The sequence below is a fragment of the Lissotriton helveticus genome, chromosome 7, assembly GCF_964261635.1.
Source record: "Lissotriton helveticus chromosome 7, aLisHel1.1, whole genome shotgun sequence".
Taxonomy (NCBI): Eukaryota; Metazoa; Chordata; class Amphibia; order Caudata; family Salamandridae; genus Lissotriton; species Lissotriton helveticus.
In genome coordinates this window covers 1,821,087,047-1,821,109,362 of record NC_136068.1, presented here as the reverse complement: position 1 = coordinate 1,821,109,362, position 22,316 = coordinate 1,821,087,047, and the positions used below count along the sequence as shown (strand labels likewise).

General features: G+C 44.5%; 1 protein-coding gene across 1 annotated transcript in view; it reads left to right on the top strand.

The window, feature by feature from the left end:
* LOC144770809 (D(2)-like dopamine receptor) overlaps positions 1–22,316 on the top strand; it is a 160,269-nt gene that overhangs the window by 24,584 nt on the left and 113,369 nt on the right. The gene's annotated exons all lie outside the window — the stretch shown is intronic.

Genomic DNA, 22,316 nt, shown 5'->3' with positions numbered 1-22,316 from the left:
CTCCTTCAAGACATGATGCTTCTTCAACATCTACGACTGTACAAACCGAATATGCAGCTTTCAAGACACCTCCTTCGGATCTTAAGCATGACCCATCTACAAAGTAGACGAAATCCGATTCAGACAAAGGTCTGTCTTTGATGTCTTTTCTTGGTTTAGTGCAGAATTCCATGACATCTAAACATTCATGTTCTGTCTCAATGTCATCAACAATTTCAGAGTCAGGCAGTAATGTAGAAGGATTCAGATTTAGACATCTTGAAATCGAAACATTATCTGCTCCTAGTATGATTTTCTCATACTTTGTCAATCTGCTGCTTGTTAAATGTTGAGTCTTACCTCTTGTCAGTAATATTTCAACTGAATGAGGCACAAAAACTTTCACAGGAAATCCCATAATGATCCCCTCACTTTGTTCGAGGCTGATACTTGTAGCTGCAACTGCTTTTAAGCAACCTGGTAATGCTTTTGCAATTGGATCAAGAACTGCAGAGAAGTATGCAATAGGTTTCTTTAAATTTCCATGTCTCTGAATTAACACAGATAATGCACATCCTTCTCTCTCACTGCAATACAGTTCAAAATCTTTCTCATAATTTGGCATACCTAAAGCAGGAGCTTGGCATAAGCTCTTTTTCAGATTCTCAAAAGAATCCATCTCAGCATCATTGAGAATAATTGGATCTTTTACATCTGACTTTGTTAGTCTTTGTAGTGGTTTTGCAATTACTGAAAATCCACTTATCCATTGTCGACAGTAACCAACCATTCCCAAGAACATTCTGACCTGTCTTTGTGTTCTTGGTGGTAACATTGCTTGGATCATTTTTATTCTCTCTATTGTTACTTGTCTTTTTCCCTTTGCAATTCTGTGACCAAGATATTTTACTTCTTGTTTGCAAAACTGTAGTTTTGCTGGGGACACTTTATGTCCTTCTTCTGCAAGGCGATTTAACAGAATTATTGTGTCTGTTACACAATTTTCTCTTGTCTTTGCAGCTATTAACAAATCATCAATATACTGCACTAACGTAGACCTACCTGGTAATTCTAGGTCTTCTATTGATCTTTTTAACAGTTCGTTAAATATTGAAGGACTTTCTGTATAGCCCTGAGGGATTCTTGACCATCCGAGGGTCTTACCTTGGAATCTGAAAGCAAATATTTCATAACTGTCTGGATGTAATGGAACAGTAAAGAATGCATTGCAAAGATCAATGACTGTATACCATTCAGCATCATGTGGAATCTGAAATAGAATTACTGCTGGATTTGGAACAACAGGACAACATGGAACGACAATTTGGTTAACCTTTCTCAAATCTTGTACTATTCTAAATGTTCCGTTAGACTTTTTAACTCCCATAATTGGTGAATTACAAGAGCTACTCTTCATTTCCTTTAATACACCTTGCTTGATTAATTTTTCAATTATAGGTGTAATACCTTCAATTGTTTCTGTTTTCATTTTATACTGTGGAGTGTTTGGAAATTCTATTCCCTGTTTCAATGTAATTTTTACTGGATCTACATTTTTCATCAGACCCATCTCATTTCCAGTAAAATCCCATATTTCTGATTTCACTGTTTCTTTGAGTTCCTCAGGTAAATCTTTTTCTTCAAATGCAGGAAACAATTTTGTTTCTTCTGCTTCCATCATCATCATTGTCATTCTGTATAAACCATCTTCCTCCATTGTTTGTAATTCAACTCCATCAGGAGAACAATATATTCTACAATTCATTTTACATAGGATGTCTCTGCCTAACAGATTTACTGGACTACTATTACAAACCACAAATCTGTGTTTATCTCTGTAGTTTCCAATTTCAACTGGTACTGGGTCAGTTAAGTCAGTTTTAATTTGTTGATTACTTACTCCAACAACTTGGATGGTATCCCCAGAGAGAGGTAGGTTTTCAATTTCCACTGATCTAACAGTAGAACGGGTAGCACCAGTGTCCACTAGAAAAGTGATGTCTACATCATTAACTTTCCCGTTTACATAAGGACCAGACTGGTCAACCTCAAGAGTGGCTCCAACAACACACTCTTCCTCCTCTCTCGGGCACCGTCAGCAATAATCATCAGAATCACTGTCTTGACTTTCTGCTAACAAAAATTGTTGTGAAGCATTTTGCATTTGAACCCTTTGCTGTTTTTGCTGTTTTTGTGGTTTTATTACCTGTTCACTTCCCTGAAATCCCACATTTGGATTATATTTTTGAACTCCCCCACAATTTGGAAAAGGTGGTTGTGGCAATTGGTCTTGACGATTATTCACCTGTTGTTGTTGCTGTTGCTGTAACTGTCGCTGAATATTAAATTCGTTTAACCCCTGTTGCATCTGTAGCTGTTGCTGCAGGTCAACACCATTCTGCATCTGTGGATTCAATAAGGGATTCTTTAAGTTTTTAGGAGGATGAGGACACTCGTCTCTCCAATGTCCAATTTCGCCACAATTAAAACAAGGTAATCTTTGTTTCAACTCCTCGATCTTTGGGCTAAATTTCTTTGGGAAGTTATTACCTTTAAACTTTCCTTGTATCTGGTTTGTATTTCCAGTTTGAACAAAATTTGTGTTCTTATTTCCCATGCTGGCAATCTGTTGTTCAGCCACCTTTACCTGAGCCCACATGGCTTTCTCCTTCAGCTTCTTCTGTTTTACTTCTATTTCATCGCTACAATATTTTGCTTTTCTTAGAATATCATCTACAGATAGTGATTGCCATCCGACAATACTAGTTCTAATCATTTCTCCAATTTCAGGTTTTAGTCCATAAACAAATCTATAGACAAAATGACTCATGTCTTTTTCATCTAATTTTTCATAACCACTGTATTGTTTAAAAATTAACAGTAGTCTTTCATAAAAGGAATGAACTGATTCTTTTGTTTCCTGTTCTGTTCTTTCTATTTTAACCCAATCGACTTCTTTGGGTGGAATTTTGTTTTTCATCCAAACAATTACTTTCTCATAGAAATCCATTACAAGTGGATTTGGAGCACCTGTTTCTTTAATTCGCTCAGGTTCTGTTTTTGGCCAACTAATCGATATTTTGCATTCTGTCCAAAGATCTGATGGAACAACAATGTCAAAAAATCCATCCAAATCAATCCACAGAACTTTTGACACTTTGATAAATCTATCGACTTGCCTGTACCACTCAACTGGTTTTTCCCTCAATTTTGGAAAGTCATTTGTAAATAACAGAATGTCTTGTCTCGACCACGGGATATGAACATATCCTCCACCTGCAACTTCTCTCATTGGAAATTGTTTTGACAATTTTTCCAATCTTTCATCTTCCTTCTTTTTCGTCCATTTTACTCTCCATTTGTTCAGTTCTCCTAGCTTTTTGATATAGACAATTAAATCTTTAATATGAACTATTCTTCCCATTGAGTTCAAACTCTCAATGTCACTTTCTGAAAAGTCTAATCTGTAATGTTTTGCAAAATTCTTTTGTTTACTCACATCAATTTCAAGTTCTGCTGCTAGATCCTCTATTTGATCATATTTGTTTTTCGTTTTCCACTGAATGCTTTTACAAATGAACAGTAGTTCATCATCTCGATAGTAATTTAAACTATCTGGACCAATTGTTCCAATTATTAATTCTTCGATATTTGCTTTTAATTTGGCCACATCAAGTTTTGGTGTGGTTACCCTGACTTCAGGACTCCCTATATCTGATACAGCACCCATTGGTGTTTTTGGAGATAAATCCTCATTAAAAGTTAAATCAGGCATTCTCGATTTAGAAGTGTTTATTTCAGATAAATCTGAATAAAATTTTTCAGCAGCCTTTTGAATTTCTGTATTTAAAGGAATAGTTAATCCAGTTTTGTTTGTTTCTCTTTGTTCAAATACTGGCTGAACAGGACCAATTGTTACTGGAACTGTCACAGCTTCCATGCCTTTTGTCATTCTTTTTATTAATTCTTCCTTTGATCTTATATATTCATTATAATCAACATCTTCAACATTTCTTGTCTCTCTTGTATAATCTTTTGGAGGTTCTCTCGCTCTTGGAGTCATTGTAAAATGTCTACCTTCATTTCGAGCATTCTCGAATTCTGATCTTCTAGGAGTTTCAATGATTTCACAATTATTTGGATAAAGTTTAGGAGCTACATTAATTGGAGGTGCACTCGGTGAAGTTTCAGTAGAAACCACCGGGGTAGACCATGATCTAGGAGGTCTCAAAGGCTGATTAGGCTGATTCTTTCTAGCTGTTGTATATATTTCTTCCATAACTGCATCCTCAGATTCACTTTCCATAGATTTCCCTGTAGGAGTACCCATTACCATTTCATGAATTAAATACAATCCTTCACTCATGTTTCCCTGTCTCCACATTCGCAATCTATCTTCATGAGTTTCTCTTTTCCAAGATGGATTTTTAGAAGGTCTTTTAATTCCACTAGCTTCTCTTTGTAACTGATACATCTCGTCTTCCCACTCAACTAAAGCTTCGAATTGAGTTGGTCTCGGTTTTGGAACAAGAGCATTCATTTTCTCTCGTAAGTTTCTTAAGACTCTTACATTAAATGAACCATCATCAGGCCAAGTTAAAACGCCGTCGTTTTTAGTATAACGTTTCCAACTATCGAACCATAAGACAGTATGATATCCATATTCACCTTCCATATACGCTGCAGGTGTTTTATACTTATGAAGTAATTTACCACCTCGCGTTTCGATTTTCTTGTCAGGTGAAAATAAATTCTTGAATTTCTGAAATAATGTTGACTTTTTCTCAACATGTTTAAAATGATAACTCATTTTTAAGAGTTAAATCTAATTCACAAAATCGTTCGTAAAATATTTCCGGGATGTTCCGTACAACAACCAATCCGTGCGCGAAACACACCAACAAGCCAATGACAGTTGAGCTACGTCACTTTCCTGCTCAACCAATAAATTTAGAGTTTTTCCGAAGGACCAATCAGCTCACAGGCCGTCAGAGACTCAAGAGCCAATCAGAATATAGCTTGTGACGTAGGTCACCCAATCCCAGCGCGGCTCTGTGACGTACACAGCAGCTGCGGTTTCTCGTTTCTCACTCCTGGCGCTTACCCCTCCTTCACAAAATCTTTTCACAGCGCCATTTTAAGAATACTTTTCAGTGTAAATTAATTCTCAACAATGACTATAAAGACAACATCTGTTCGTTTCACTATTTAGGATAGTTTACATACATTCAAGTATCCACACTTCGGAATAGACGGCGCTATTCACACTAAGGATAATATTCAATTGTCAGTAGAGTAACCTTACCCCACCCTTCTAACACGTATAATTATGAACTCGCTTTGCTCTGAACCCACCGCGAAGTGAAAGTTCTAAGAGTTCCACTTGAACATAAAATACAATTCAAACTCGCACTTTTATACGGAAAATTCCCTAATTTCAAACACACATGAAATCCGTACAGGACTCTCACCTGTTTATAGAAATCATGCACCGTTAGCAAAATAACGACGTTATCCGTACAGGACTTTCACCTGTTTATAGATATGAAACATGTACCCGTACAGGACTCTAACCTATTTATAGATAATCATGCACCGACGCTAATTTACCCTTCACTCAAGCTCGGATATAACTAATACTCTCATCACAGTGAGTTTTATGGAAGGCGCTTTGTCCCTATTCTCATGCTGCTCTGATTTCTTAGAAAATCCTCACTATACAAGATTCAGACCTAGCCCTAAAACTGTGCTGCTCGGCGACAACACTATGGTACACGGCGATACCTCTTGTGATACTCGGCGATATCACTACAAACAGAACAGATGGCTTGCGTGACTAATTTCTCGCCACACAATCTATACCGGTATAGCTTACAGATAGGCACGAAAAACGAACTTAACATGTGTTAAAACATCGATCCTATTTCCATACCATAACGTTTTAGTAACCCTTAGCAACCAACATATTACCTTGGTTACGCTTTAGCAACCATCAATTTCTGCTACCAGACTAGCCAGAGGTGTGCAGGAGGCCCCATTCCACAAAGCGCAGGAGTGATGCTGGCACCAGCTGTCAAAGCTTGTTTTCCTTTGCTCCGAGGTATCGGAACAACTTCTGCCCGCCTCAAGTGCAGGGTCAGTCAGGGACTACTGCCAGCTGCAGCTCGTGACTGCAGGAGGAGCCGAAATCACTGCATTATCGTCTTAAGACCTGGCTGTACTATACAATAGGGGCTGGAACATAAAGGGGACCCGAGGGAGTTTGTTGGACTTCATTTGACACAGTGAAAACTCCATTTCATCACCGCGCCTTTACCCTGAATATTGCGTTCCTTCTCCAAGCAATACTCACCAGGAGCGGTGGCTTCTGGGAGTTGAAGTTTCATCTGAGCTACTCTGGAAGAATGACCATGTGTCTTTGGGGTGGAACTCACTTACCTTCCAATGAGGTTATAGTTAGGGCTAGTTTCCATAGGTACATTATTTTTTGACTTGTTTATAACTGTAGGGTAGTTTCATGAAGTGTGATGACATTTTCACAAAAGAAGTGCCTTACTGTTTCTAGTTTGCATGCAAATTTTCAGGGTGATCTGTCAAGTGGGGGCCATAAAAAAGGGGGGAGGTCAAAAAAATTGTGTTTTCCAAGTTATTTCCCATAGAGATTTTTGACACAACTACGGACCAAAGCACTGAATGGAATTACACCAAATTTGACAGAAAACTACATCTTGGTCCAGAAAGCGTCCTTTTTATGATTTGGTTTAAATCCATTCAATAGTTTTTGAGATGTTAAAGGCTCCATGGATCCACCGGGTGGCTTGAGAATTTACGAGCCAACAGCAATGCTGCGATTGGCTGGCCACAACCTGACTGAAAAGTTGCGGCCATCATTTTATGTATCAGGTAATAGAAATGTAGAAGAAGGAGGCAGGGTAGAGGTACCTTGACCCCATGAGTGCAATATAGGGCGTCTGATGGGCCAGAAAATACCCCAGCTAATTTTTGTTTTACGTGCAAATATCCTCGGATCCACTGCGATGCTCAGCAACACCCCCCCCATAAACCACTGTGGTGGATTAGCGGACTCTGCAAAAAAAAATATATACTCACTCTGACACTAATACATCCACTCTCAAACCCACTTAGACAATCTGGGGCCAATTCACAGAACTAACTCACAACAAAATCCTAAACTTACTACTTTTGGTATTCACAGAAGGCATTTAGTAATCTTGCGTTAGGATTTTGTCTTAAGTTAGGATTTTGTCGTAAATTAGGATTTTGTCCTAAATTCGGATTTTGTGTTAAATTAAGACTTTGTCCTAAATTAGGATTTTGTCTTAAATTAGGATTTTGTCATAAATTAAAGAAGACAAACTTAAGTTAAACTCAAGTTTAACTTAAGACAAAATCCTAATTTAGGACAAAATCTTAATTTAAGACAAAATCCTAACTTAAAACAAAATCCTAATTTAGGACAAAATCCTAATTTAAGACAAAATCCTAATTTAGGACAAAATCCTAATTTAAGACAAAATCCTTATTTAAGACTACTAAATGCCTTCTGTGACTACCAAAAGTAGTAAGATCAGGATTTTGTCATAAGTTAGTTCGGTGAATCGGACCCTCTCACACCCACTGATAGACCCACACAGACATTCATACACACACTCACAGATCCAGTGAGTCACTCATGAAGTCACTCACAAACCCTCTCACACTCACACATCCACTCTGAGATCCACTCAGACACTTCTGCAACCACTGACATGCCCACTCAGACACTCAAACACCTACCCAGACACTCACACACCCACTCCCAGACACACTCAGACACTCACCCCTACTAACAGATCCACTCAGATACTCACACACTTACTCACAGACTCATTGAGACAGTCACACACACTCACAGACCCACTCACAGAGCCATTCTGACACTGACTCACCCACTCGCTGACCCACCCAGACACTCACAGACCCCGGGGTGGTGCCCCCAGGGAAAATAAATACAGTTGTTGTAAAGTAAATTAAGCCCCTGGAATGGGGACTGGCTAATGACACAAGGTCCTACCCCCACTGACATTCCCTAGTGGTATTCCTGCTCATGGACCATTGTGCAAAAGTGATCCACAAGCAAGAATCTGTTTGTGAGAGACATCACTGGAGAGGGGAGACTCTCCCCTTTCCAACGATGCCTCCCAGAAACATGGTGAGGCATCCTGAAAACCCGCCGGACGCGGCATCAGCTGCTACCTGCTGCTTCTCTCCGCCCCGGTGACGGTTTGCGACATCAGCACGCACCGAGGTTAACTGATGTCGCAGGTGGGCGCTGTCACAACTTTCCTTTTGGGTACCTCGGAGACCAAGAAATTATTTATTTATTTTTAAGTTGTTTTTTTACATAAAGTACATTTGTGATTTTTAAATTTCAAAATGAGTATTTTTTTTTTTAAATCGAGAGATCAATAAAAAATACTAAAATTAATATGAAAATAAGATTGTAGTACACTTTGTACTTAAAAGACACCTAGAAATTCACTGAAAAAACCACAAATATTACAGGGGCATTATAGTTTGCAAACAATTTTTTTTTAAACTTTGAAAGTCACGTGAAAAACCAAAGGTTACATTATAGTCAGGAAATAGAATTTAAGAATACATAGAAATTCACTGAAAAAAATAAAGGTTTCAGGTACTTTATATTTAAGAAATATAATTTTTTTAAAACCTTATAAATACACTGAAAAACACAAAGGTTACAGGGACATTATAGTTCTGATCATTTCATGAGTGATCTAATATGTGAGGTCATAGTCAGTGTATTATGGGGCATACATTATAGTTAGCTCAGGTAACTAGAACTGCTGAACTTCTGTTGTTTTTGTGCCTGTACAATCTGAGCCTAACTATAACATCCCTGGAACCTTTGGTTCTTTCAGTGAACCCATATATCCGACAACACCACTAAAATGCATGGTAAAGGCATGCCTTGTAAAAACCATGCGTGGTATTACAACACATTGTAATGGTCACTGTGTTGTAATACATGCTTGGTAAACACATGTGTGGTTATGATACAGGTGGTAATGTCTGCTATTCAGCTAAGATGGCTGAGAGGTGCCACAGACATGGGTCCTCTTCCATGATGAGAAGGGAGCCATCCATGACTAGGATGCTTGCTAATTCAGTGTTGCAGCGTGACCTGTCTCTAGATCGTTAGTCTTATAGGATGAAATTCATGTTAAGATAGTTTTTTTGATTAGAAAGCATCAGCTTTTTTGTGAAATGGTGGATTGTGATGTGTAGGTATCTGGCAGGGTAGAGTTGTATTCAGGTTCAAAACTGTAGTGCCTTTTTAGTTTTGAGTGCCCTGTGTTGAGGGGTGTCAGAGAGCAGTTCATTAATTGTGGATGGGACAAGGCTATTCTCATTTTTGAAGGATTGTAAGGTGTGAGGCTGCAAGCAAGATCTGCATTAGGAGGGTCAGCTTCAGTATATTACATACAGGAATGGGGGGGGCACTACAGTTTGCTTTATGCTCTTGGGGTGATGCTCAATCTCTATGGTGACCGTGGTGCAGGGGGAGTGGTACCAGAATATCGTGGTCAAAATATAATCCGTCATGTCTTAAATATAGTGCATAAAGCAATCCTTCTATTGCTGTTAATAAAAGAAAATCCATACCCAGTGGGACCACATTTTTGTAAGTGGTCCTTAGGGTGTGATATTTATTGTGCCACACAACTTGATCATGGTATGGCAGTCGGTCAGGGCAGCTTAGTGCTATTGACATTCCCTGGTGATAGTGCATCAATTTGGCCTTTAGTGGCCTCCAGTGCAGTTCATGCTCCCTGGTGACAACGGGTTGGGGTGCTATCAGTGCCATTGGCCTTCCAGGCTGACAATGGGTCTGGACCTGCTCATTGCCATTGGACCTGCCTGATGACCGAAGGTCAGGCTATGATCATTGGTGTTTCCTGGTGACATCAGGTCAGAAGACTCTTTGCACCAGTGATGTTCCTCAGTCACAACAGTTCATGGCCTGCTTAGTGCTACTGGCCTTTCCTGGTGAATGTTGGTAAGGTAAGCTCAATGCTTTCAGCTTTGCCTGGTGACAGTGGGTTAGGTGTGTATTCTTCTGTTAACTTTCCCTGGTGGCAGCCAGGCCATGGTGCACTTAGTGAACTTATATATACATATATACATGGTGACAGCAAGTCAGGGAGCACTTATACCATTGGCTTTCCCTGGTTGCAGCGAGTTAGAGGGCTCTTATTACAATTAGATTCACCTAATGATAGATCAGGAAGCTTAGTGCCTGTAAGAAATGGTATTATTAGTTGGGAGGATGGAATCCTGACTCAAATAATAAAAACAATCCTTGTCAGGGTGGAAAACAAAAATTACTAAATAAAGTTCAGGCCTACTGTGATGGTTCGCAGGCCAGATAAAGGAACCAGGTTCAGTCCAGTAAATTGTTTACGGTCTCAAGGTCCACATCCACACGAGGAGCCTTAGAGGGAACTGTGTGTTGAGGAGGGCGTGGGCTGTCGCTGTTTGTTGAGAAGAGTAGGTCGCCATCCGACGTGTCGACCGTTGATGATGTGAGGCGGCCGCTTGCGGTCGTGAAGAGCTCAAAACTTCTTGACTTTCACCTGGAGTATAGATTTTGTAGATTTGAACCAGGAGGAGTTTACTCTGATGCCAGTCTAGGGTCCAGAACCTGGAAGGCACATTTTGGGCATCAGGACTCACTCTAGCAGCACTCATGCTGGTCTAGTTGTTGCTGGTCATCTTTGAAGTTGCAGCAAAGGGCTCTGGAAGGTTATTGCGTCCCTGAATTTCATACAGAAGGTCAGCCAGCTGACCCTTGGAATCACTACTGGGTATCCCGGATTTAGGGCTAGCCGGTTCAGCATTCCTTTCGTCACACAATAGGGCAGTCCTTCTTCTGAATCTTCCACAGGTCCAGGAGTGTTCTGATAAAAGGTTATGAGGCTGCCACATCTACAACCTTTACCAGCCTTTGTGTGTCTGGCCTTTTCCCAAACTGGCTCTAGTCAGTTCTTCCTCTGGGGTTGGCTACAAACTATTTAAGTGGACAAAGACAAGGGCAGGCCTGGTGTGCTTTTCCTTTGTATGCACTGCAGGTAGGGTCTTGGAAGTGTAATTAGGGCTTAACTTTCCCCAGTCATTCTGTCAGGAAGACCCACCCCCTGTACACCCAGGCTCCAGTTGTCACCATGTCTGGGAGAAATACACAACATACCACGGGACAGCCATTCACAGTCATGTGACCCTGGACATTGGCAGAAAGGCATTTTGTTCAGGCAGAAAAATGCAAACCTTCGAAGATTGGTGAATTTCAGAATAATTAGATAAATCCGATGTTACCATTAAAGAGTAGTTTGTACTACAATACAAATGAGTGAAAAAATAATTATCTGTTCCTAAACTGAGGTTATCACATATTAAGTGTAATAATTTAACCCAGTGTTAGTCTGTGGGAGAGAGACTGCTGGGCATATTTACAAGATGATTTATAAAAAGGGGGTAACCCTGTGTCCCTCAGAACCTGGGTATAGGCGATTAACAAACAAAGTGGTTCTGTTGGGTAGCAAAAACAATTCCTTTGGGAGAGGCTTTAGAACAGCTCAAAAGACAAGCAACAAGCACACACTCTCTGATATACAAAGTTTTTATATATATTAAAAACCGAACAAAAGACAATATCCTGGAATTACTTCATTCCCTTACATTGCTAGTAAATGCATTAACTTTGTGAAAAGGTGACAATGGTGATTAAGGTGACAAGTGTAATGTATACAGTGACACTTATATACACAACAATTATTTACAATAAAACCTTAAGGAGAAATGACCAGGGGCGGTGGGGGGATTGGTTTGGAGAGGAAGGAGGAAAACGAGGTATTTTTTGTCGTTTAAGAGGCCAGTTTTTTCAAGTAGATATTCCAAGGAAAACAAAATGGTTATTATCCAAGTTCCTGGAGTTTTAACTTGGCCAAGGTAATAGCGTCGACGTTTCGACCCTCGTTGCACCCCAGTTGGTGGTTGCGGCGGGTCTTTATCAAGACAGGGGAAGGGACGGGGACCGGTCAAATGGTGAACGTATTCCAGAAGGTAGCCCGATGGTCAACCTTCGATGCAGTATTTATCTGCAGTTAAGCACAGCGACCTGGAAATGAGCGCCAAACCGAGCTGTCCGGGAGAAATGCTCGAACCCTTTCGAGCATTTCTCCCGGACAGCTCGGTTTGGCGCTCATTTCCAGGTCGCTGTGCTTAACTGCAGATAAATACTGCATCGAAGGTTGACCATCGGGCTACCTTCTGGAATACGTTCACCATTTGACCGGTCCCCGTCCCTTCCCCTGTCTTGATAAAGACCCGCCGCAACCACCAACTGGGGTGCAACGAGGGTCGAAACGTCGACGCTATTACCTTGGCCAAGTTAAAACTCCAGGAACTTGGATAATAACCATTTTGTTTTCCTTGGAATATCTACTTGAAAAAACTGGCCTCTTAAACGACAAAAAATACCTCGTTTTCCTCCTTCCTCTCCAAACCAATCCCCCCACCGCCCCTGGTCATTTCTCCTTAAGGTTTTATTGTAAATAATTGTTGTGTATATAAGTGTCACTGTATACATTACACTTGTCACCTTAATCACCATTGTCACCTTTTCACAAAGTTAATGCATTTACTAGCAATGTAAGGGAATGAAGTAATTCCAGGATATTGTCTTTTGTTCGGTTTTTAATATATATAAAAACTTTGTATATCAGAGAGTGTGTGCTTGTTGCTTGTCTTTTGAGCTGTTCTAGAGCCTCTCCCAAAGGAATTGTTTTTGCTACCCAACAGAACCACTTTGTTTGTTAAGGGCATATTTACAAGGTCTGGCGCATCTCTTCAAATCAGCAGGAATGTGCCAGAATAGATGAGACACGCAATTCTCCCCTTGCGGATGCATCGCATTTACAATGCAGCACACCTTGGCGCAAGGATAGGCAGATGCATGTCGCATCTTGTGGCGTACGGACAGCACATTGATGGAGTTGTGTCGCAGGTGCGACGCAGCTCCAGCAATGCACAGGGGCCGCCCATACTTAACGTGGTGCGTCACTCCTTACACCTGCTACAAGCACACGTAAGGGTTTGACGCAGCGGCGTGTTGTAGATTTTACTGAGTCAGATTTACGAGGCTTTCCTGCGATGGAACGCCCACCCTGCGACGGAACGCCCACATGGGGTGCAGTTCTTTACAACGTGGCACATCTGCCTAGATGTGTCACATTGTAAATAAATTGCAACGTGGCGCATGGTTTACGCCACCGCTGCGCCACAGATATGAAATGGTACAAAAGGGGGTGGTGATGGACAGAGCATCTGAACCAATCAAACACTCACACCCAGTCAAGAGATCTGGGTTTAATCCATCACCGTTCTTTAGCCCACTCTGCCACCCCAGTTCAGATATGGCCATATGCAAATCAGTCTAACCCTGTGCCTCATGGGAACAGTCCAGCCCGAACTGCCACGCCATGCCTTCCCTGGACCGGAAACAAGCTTCCGAGGACCGGTTTCTGGCTCCTTCAGATGCTCCGTCCATCACCACCCCCTTTTGTACCACAGAAATGAAAGGCGGCGCAAATGTGTTGCAAGGGGCTTGTATATTTGCCCCAGCCTTTCTAGAGTGAAAACACATCTTTGGGAGTTTTTCACTCTCAGGACAAGTAAACCTTAAATACACTTGTCCTACGTTCTAAAGTAGTCCTGCCCTATAAGCCTTCAGGGCCTAGCTTAAGGGTGACCTATAAATATTGAAAAGGAAGGTTTGGGCCTGGAAAAAGGTTTATCTTGGCAGATTGAAGTGGGAGTTTAAACCTGCACTACAAGCGATAGTGGCAGGCCTTCAAGCATGTTTTACAGGGCTATTTTAGTGGATGGCACAATGAGTGCTGCTGCCCACTAGAAGCAGTTAATTTATTGGGCCTAAGTACACATAGTACCATTTACTTGGGACTTATAAGTGAATTAAATGTGCCGATTACTTAGATGGGTACCGATGTTACTATATTTAAGGGAGAGAGCACAAGCACTATACCACTGGTTAGCAGGGTAAATTGTACGGAGTCCTCATGCCAACAAAAATGATTTCAGAAAAAATAGGAGAGGGAAGACAAAACGTCTTGGGGAAAACCATGCTAAGGATATCAGGTCTAACAGTGCCGTTGGCCTTTTAGGGTGACAGCGAGTCAGGAGCGCTTTGTTCCATTTGATTTCCCTAGCGACCACGAGTCAGTCACACTATTGCGATTGGATTCATTTCATGACAGAGGGTCACGGCATGCCTAATGCCATTGGCCTTCCAGGGGGACAGCGACTCAGGGCATATTATGTGCTATTGGCCGTCCCTGGTGACAGTGGGTCACGACGCTCTTAGTGCCATTAACATTCCCTAACAATAGCAGGTTAGGTTGTGCTTAGAGTCATTGGCCGAACCTGGTGACAGCGGGTCAGAATGTACTTAGTGTTTTTGGCCGTCCCTGGTGAGAGCGGGTTAGGGCATGCTTAGTGCAATTGTCCTGCGCTGGTGATTGCAAGTCAGGCCGTGCTCATTGCCATTGGACTCACCTAATTGCAGCGAGTGAAGGCGCTCTTAGTGCCAATGGCCTTCCCAGTTGACAGCAAGTTCAGCCCGGCTCATTGCCATTGGATTCACCTGATGATACCAGGTAAGGTGACTCCAAGAGCCATGGGCCTTCCTTGTGGCAGTGTGTAATGACACGCTCATTGCCCATGGATTCCATGGTGTTTCCTGATAACAACGGGTCATGGTGTGCTTGGTGCCATTGGTGCTTCCTGGTGATAGCGGTCAGGGTGTACTTGGTGCCATTGGTGCTTCCTGGTGATAGCGGGTCAGGGTGTACTTGGTGCCATTGGTGCTTCCTGGTGATAGCGGTCATGGTCTGCTTGGTGCCATTGGTGTTTCCTGGTGATAGCGGATCAGGGTCTGCTTGGTGCCATTGGTGTTTCATGGTGATAGCGGGTCAGGGTCTGCTTGGTGCCATTGGTGTTTCCTGGTGATAGCGGGTCAGGGTGTACTTGGTGCCATTGGTGCTTCCTGGTGATAGCGGTCAGGGTCTGCTTGGTGCCATTGGTGTTTCCTGGTGATAGCGGGTCAGGGTCTGCTTGGTGCCATTGGTGTTTCATGGTGATAGCGGGTCAGGGTCTGCTTGGTGCCATTGGTGTTTCCTGGTGATAGCGGGTCAGGGTGTACTTGGTGCCATTGGTGCTTCCTGGTGATAGCGGTCAGGGTCTGCTTGGTGCCATTGGTGTTTCCTGGTGATAGCGGGTCAGGGTCTGCTTGGTGCCATTGGTGTTTCCTGGTGATAGCGGGTCAGGGTGTGCTTGGTGCCATTGGGGTATACACCCATTACAACGCATTTTTTACAACGCACTACCATTACAACGGAACTTTTACAACGCAAATACTATTACAACGCATTTATTTACAACGCATGTTTTTACAACGCAGGTACTTTTACAACGCATACCATTACAACGTAAGTATTGTTAAGTATATAATTATATTTAAAATGTTATATGTTAGGTTTTTTTTAAAGGGGTATTTTTAGGGTTCAGGGTCAGTTTTGGGTTTTTGGGTAAAGGGGTATTTTTAGGGTTCAGGGTCAGTTTTGGGTAAAGGGGTATTTTTAGGGTTCAGGGTCAGTTTTGGGTTTTTGGGTAAAAGGGTATTTTTAGGGTTCAGGGTCAGTTTTGGGTTTTTGGGTAAAGGGGTATTTTTAGGGTTCAGGGTCAGTTTTTGGGTAAAGGGGTATTTTTAGGGTTCAGGGTCAGTTTTCAGTTTTTGGGTAAAGGGGTATTTTAAGGGTTTAGGGTCAGTTTTCAGTTTTTGGGTAAAGGGGTATTTTTAGGGTTCAGGGTCAGTTTTCAGTTTTTGGGTAAAGGGGTATTTTTAGGGTTTAGGGTCAGTTTTCAGTTTTTGGGTAAAGGGGTATTTTTAGGGTTCAGGGTCAGTTTTCAGTTTTTGGGTAAAGGGGTATTTTTAGGGTTCATGGTCAGTTTTCAGTTTTTGGGTAAAGGGGTATTTTTAGGGTTTAGGGTCAGTTTTCAGTTTTTGGGTAAAGGGGTATTTTTTGGGTTCAGGGTCAGTTTGGGGTTTTTGGGTAAAAGGGTATTTTTAGGGTTCAGGGTCAGTTTTGGGTTTTTGGGTAAAGGGGTATTTTTAGGGTTCAGGGTCAGTTTTGGGTTTTTGGGTAAAGGGGTACAGGGTAAAAATAAAATAAAATTAAATTTAAATTAAATTAATTAAATGAAATTAAATTAAATTAAATTAAATTAAATACAATTACATTAAATTATATTAATTTTAAATAATATACAATTAAAAAAATTATATATACTTACCAATACTTACGTTGTAATGGTATGCGTTGTAAAGGTACCTGCGTTGTAAAAAAATGCGTTGTAAATACATGCGTTGTAATAGTATTTGCGTTGTAAAAGTCCCGTTGTAACGGTATGCGTTGTAAAAGTATGCGTTTTAACGTCATACATCCTGCCATTGGTGTTTCCTGGTGATAGTAGGGTGTGCTTGGTGCCATTGGTGTTTCCTGGTGATAGCGGGTCAGGGTGTGCTTGGTGCCATTGGTGTTTCCTGGTGATAGTAGGGTGTGCTTGGTGCCATTGGTGTTTCCTGGTGATAGCGGATCAGGGTGTGCTTGGTGCCATTGGTGTTTCCTGGTGATAGCGGATCAGGGTGTGCTTGGTGCCATTGGTGTTTTCTGATTACAACGGGTCATGGTGTGCTTGGTGCCATTGGTGTTTCCTGGTGATAGCGGGTCAGGGTGTGCTTGGTGCCATTGGTGTTTCCTGGTGATAGCTGTCAGGGTGTGCTTGGTGCCATTGGTGTTTCTTGGTGATAGCGGGTCAGGGTGTGCTTGGTGCCATTGGTGTTTCCTGGTGATAGCGGTCAGGGTGTGCTTGGTGCCATTGGTGTTTCCTGGTGTTAGCGGGTCAGGGTGTGCTTGGTGCCATTGGTGTTTCCTGGTGATAGTAGGGTGTGCTTGGTGCCATTGGTGTTTCCTGGTGATAGTAGGGTGTGCTTGGTACCATTGGTGTTTCCTGGTGAAAGCGGGTCAGGGTGTGCTTGGTGCCATTGGTGTTTCCTGGTGATAGCGGGTCAGGGTGTGCTTGGTGCCATTGGTGTTTCCTGGTGATAGCGGGTCAGGGTGTGCTTGGTGCCATTGGTGTTTCCTGGTGATAGCGGGTCAGGGTGTGCTTGGTGCCATTGGTGTTTCCTGGTGATAGTAGGGTGTGCTTGGTGCCATTGGTGTTTCCTGGTGATAGCGGATCAGGGTGTGCTTGGTGCCATTGGTGTTTCCTGGTGATAGCGGGTCAGGGTGTGCTTTGTGCCATTGGTGTTTCCTGGTGATAGCGGGTCAGGGTGTGCCTGGTGCCATTGGTGTTTCCTGGTGATAGCGGGTCATGGTGTGCTTGGTGCCATTGGTGTTTCTTGGTGATAGCGGGTCAGGGTGTGCTTGGTGCCATTGGTGTTTCCTGGTGATAGCGGGTCAGGTTGTGCTTGGTGCCATTGGTGTTTCCTGGTGATAGCGGTCAGGGTGTGCTTGGTGCCATTGGTGTTTCCTGGTGATAGCGGGTCAGGGTGTGCTTGGTGCCATTGGTGTTTCCTGGTGATAGTAGGGTGTGCTTGGTGCCATTGGTGTTTCCTGGTGATAGTAGGGTGTGCTTGGTACCATTGGTGTTTCCTGGTGATAGCGGGTCAGGATGTGCTTGGTGCCATTGGTGTTTCCTGGTGATAGCGGGTCAGGGTGTGCTTGGTGCCATTGGTGTTTCCTGGTGATAGTAGGGTGTGCTTGGTGCCATTGGTGTTTCCTGGTGATAGCGGATCAGGGTGTGCTTGGTGCCATTGGTGTTTCCTGGTGATAGCGGATCAGGGTGTGCTTGGTGCCATTGGTGTTTTCTGATTACAACGGGTCATGGTGTGCTTGGTGCCATTGGTGTTTCCTGGTGATAGCGGGTCAGGGTGTGCTTGGTGCCATTGGTGTTTCCTGGTGATAGTAGGGTGTGCTTGGTGCCATTGGTGTTTCCTGGTGATAGTAGGGTGTGCTTGGTGCCATTGGTGTTTCCTGGTGATAGCGGGTCAGGGTGTGCTTGGTGCCATTGGTGCTTCCTGGTGATAGCGGGTCAGGGTGTGCTTGGTGCCATTGGTGTTTCCTGGTGATAGCGGATCAGGGTGAGCTTGGTGCCATTGGTGTTTCCTGGTGATAGCGGATCAGGGTGTGCTTGGTGCCATTGGTGTTTTCTGATTACAACGGGTCATGGTGTGCTTGGTGCCATTGGTGTTTCCTGGTGATAGCGGGTCAGGGTGTGCTTGGTGCCATTGGTGCTTCCTGGTGATAGCGGGTCAGGGTCTGCTTGGTGCCATTGGTGCTTCCTGGTGATAGCGGGTCAGGGTGTGCTTGGTGCCATTGGTGTTTCCTGGTGATAGCGGATCAGGGTGTGCTTGGTGCCATTGGTGTTTCCTGGTGATAGCGGGTCAGGGTGTGCTTGGTGCCATTGGTGTTTTCTCATTACAACGGGTCATGGTGTGCTTGGTGCCATTGGTGTTTCTTGGTGATAGCGGGTCAGGGTGTGCTTGGTGCCATTGGTGTTTCCTGGTGATAGCGGGTCAGGGTGTGCCTGGTGCCATTGGTGTTTCCTGGTGATAGCGGGTCATGGTGTGCTTGGTGCCATTGGTGTTTCTTGGTGATAGCGGGTCAGGGTGTGCTTGGTGCCATTGGTGTTTCCTGGATGATAGCGGGTCAGGGTGTGCCTGGTGCCATTGGTGTTTCCTGGTGATAGCGGGTCATGGTGTGCTTGGTGCCATTGGTGTTTCATGGTGATAGCGGGTCAGGGTGTGCTTGGTGCCATTGGTGTTTCCTGGTGATAGCGGGTCAGGGTGTGCTTGGTGCCATTGGTGCTTCCTGGTGATAGTAGGGTGTGCTTGGTGCCATTGGTGTTTCCTGGTGATAGCGGGTCAGGGTGTGCCTGGTGCCATTGGTGTTTCCTGGTGATAGCGGGTCATGGTGTGCTTGGTGCCATTGGTGTTTCCTGGTGATAGCAGGTCAGGGTCTGCTTGGTGCCATTGGTGTTTCCTGGTGATAGCGGGTCAGGGTGTGCTTGGTGCCATTGGTGCTTCCTGGTGATAGTAGGGTGTGCTTGGTGCCATTGGTGTTTCCTGGTGATAGCGGGTCAGGGTATGCTTGGTGCCATTGGTGTTTCCTGGTGATAGCGGATCAGGGTGTGCTTGGTGCCATTGGTGTTTTCTGATTACAACGGGTCATGGTGTGCTTGGTGCCATTGGTGTTTCCTGGTGATGGCGGGTCATGGTGTGCTTGGTGCCATTGGTGCTTCCTGGTGATAGCGGGTCAGGGTGTGCTTGGTGCCATTGGTGCTTCCTGGTGATAGCGGGTCAGGGTGTGCTTGGTGCCATTGGTGTTTCCTGGTGATAGCGGATCAGGGTGTGCTTGGTGCCATTGGTGTTTTCTGATTACAACGGGTCATGGTGTGCTTGGTGCCATTGGTGTTTCTTGGTGATAGTGGGTCAGGGTGTGCTTGGTGCCATTGGTGTTTCCTGGTGATAGCGGGTCAGGGTGTGCCTGGTGCCATTGGTGTTTCCTGGTGATAGCGGGTCATGGTGTGGTTGGTGCCATTGGTGTTTCTTGGTGATAGCGGGTCAGGGTGTGCTTGGTGCCATTGGTGTTTCCTGGTGATAGCGGGTCAGGGTGTGCCTGGTGCCATTGGTGTTTCCTGGTGATAGCGGGTCAGGGTGTGCTTGGTGCCATTGGTGCTTCCTGGTGATAGCGGGTCAGGGTCTGCTTGGTGCCATTGGTGCTTCCTGGTGATAGCGGGTCAGGGTGTGCTTGGTGCCATTGGTGTTTCCTGGTGATAGCGGATCAGGGTGTGCTTGGTGCCATTGGTGTTTCCTGGTGATAGCGGGTCAGGGTGTGCTTGGTGCCATTGGTGTTTTCTCATTACAACGGGTCATGGTGTGCTTGGTGCCATTGGTGTTTCTTGGTGATAGCGGGTCAGGGTGTGCTTGGTGCCATTGGTGTTTCCTGGTGATAGCGGGTCAGGGTGTGCCTGGTGCCATTGGTGTTTCCTGGTGATAGCGGGTCATGGTGTGCTTGGTGCCATTGGTGTTTCTTGGTGATAGCGGGTCAGGGTGTGCTTGGTGCCATTGGTGTTTCCTGGATGATAGCGGGTCAGGGTGTGCCTGGTGCCATTGGTGTTTCCTGGTGATAGCGGGTCATGGTGTGCTTGGTGCCATTGGTGTTTCATGGTGATAGCGGGTCAGGGTGTGCTTGGTGCCATTGGTGTTTCCTGGTGATAGCGGGTCAGGGTGTACTTGGTGCCATTGGTGCTTCCTGGTGATAGTAGGGTGTGCTTGGTGCCATTGGTGTTTCCTGGTGATAGCGGGTCAGGGTGTGCCTGGTGCCATTGGTGTTTCCTGGTGATAGCGGGTCATGGTGTGCTTGGTGCCATTGGTGTTTCCTGGTGATAGCAGGTCAGGGTCTGCTTGGTGCCATTGGTGTTTCCTGGTGATAGCGGGTCAGGGTGTGCTTGGTGCCATTGGTGCTTCCTGGTGATAGTAGGGTGTGCTTGGTGCCATTGGTGTTTCCTGGTGATAGCGGGTCAGGGTATGCTTGGTGCCATTGGTGTTTCCTGGTGATAGCGGATCAGGGTGTGCTTGGTGCCATTGGTGTTTTCTGATTACAACGGGTCATGGTGTGCTTGGTGCCATTGGTGTTTCCTGGTGATGGCGGGTCATGGTGTGCTTGGTGCCATTGGTGCTTCCTGGTGATAGCGGGTCAGGGTGTGCTTGGTGCCATTGGTGCTTCCTGGTGATAGCGGGTCAGGGTGTGCTTGGTGCCATTGGTGTTTCCTGGTGATAGCGGATCAGGGTGTGCTTGGTGCCATTGGTGTTTTCTGATTACAACGGGTCATGGTGTGCTTGGTGCCATTGGTGTTTCTTGGTGATAGTGGGTCAGGGTGTGCTTGGTGCCATTGGTGTTTCCTGGTGATAGCGGGTCAGGGTGTGCCTGGTGCCATTGGTGTTTCCTGGTGATAGCGGGTCATGGTGTGGTTGGTGCCATTGGTGTTTCTTGGTGATAGCGGGTCAGGGTGTGCTTGGTGCCATTGGTGTTTCCTGGTGATAGCGGGTCAGGGTGTGCCTGGTGCCATTGGTGTTTCCTGGTGATAGCGGGTCATGGTGTGCTTGGTGCCATTGGTGTTTCTTGGTGATAGCGGGTCAGGGTGTGCTTTGTGCCATTGGTGTTTCCTGGTGATAGCGGTCAGGGTGTGCTTGGTGCCATTGGTGTTTCTTGGTGATAGCGGGTCAGGGTGTGCTTGGTGCCATTGGTATTTCCTGGTGATAGCGGTCAGGGTGTGCTTGGTGCCATTGGTGTTTACGGGTGATAGCGGATCAGGGTGTGCTTGGTGCCATTGGTGTTTCCTTTTGATAGTGGGTCAAGGTGTATCAGTTTGGGGTGTACTTAGGGGCATATTTACAAGGCCCCTGCACCACTAGGGCGTCACTTTGTTTGACACTCCTGTGATGCAGTATGCTGACCCATATTTACAAGGCCACATATAGGCCAGCTGCATGGCTTTTCATGGCCTTGTACAAATGGCCCCCTTTCATGCATACCTCTGTGTGAAAGGGGTGTTCCATGGGTGTTGTTGTGGTGTTTACACGCAACACCCATGGATTCTGACACAGTCCCACAAGGTTTCGTAAACCTGGGAATGCGTCAGATGGTAACTCCTTCCCAGGGGAGGCGTTAAAGTGGCACAACGAGAAAAAATACCTTTATTTATCCTTGTTTTTTGCTCTTTCTGTGTGTTCTCACATAGGAGGAAAATGCCATCAATGATTATTTTTTTGCAGAAAGGTGTCCCTTACTGCATTAAAACAATAATTCCTGCAACGCAGTCACCCTTGCACCATGGTAGCCTGCATTGGCGCTAGGCAGCCATTTTTGCATTGGGGAGAAAGATGTCCCTTTCTGCAAAAAACAATCATCCCTGCAATGCAGGTACCCTTGCTCCATGGTTCATGGTTGCCTGTGTTGGCTCCAGGCAGCCAATTGTGCACCAGTGCAAAGGAAAGCACAGGGATGGGTTGTATTGTTGTAAATGCAATGCATCCCTGCCCTTTACTGATGACACAGCTCTGCGCAGCAAGATGGCTTATAGCCCCGCACTCTGTCATTTTCTAGTAAATATGC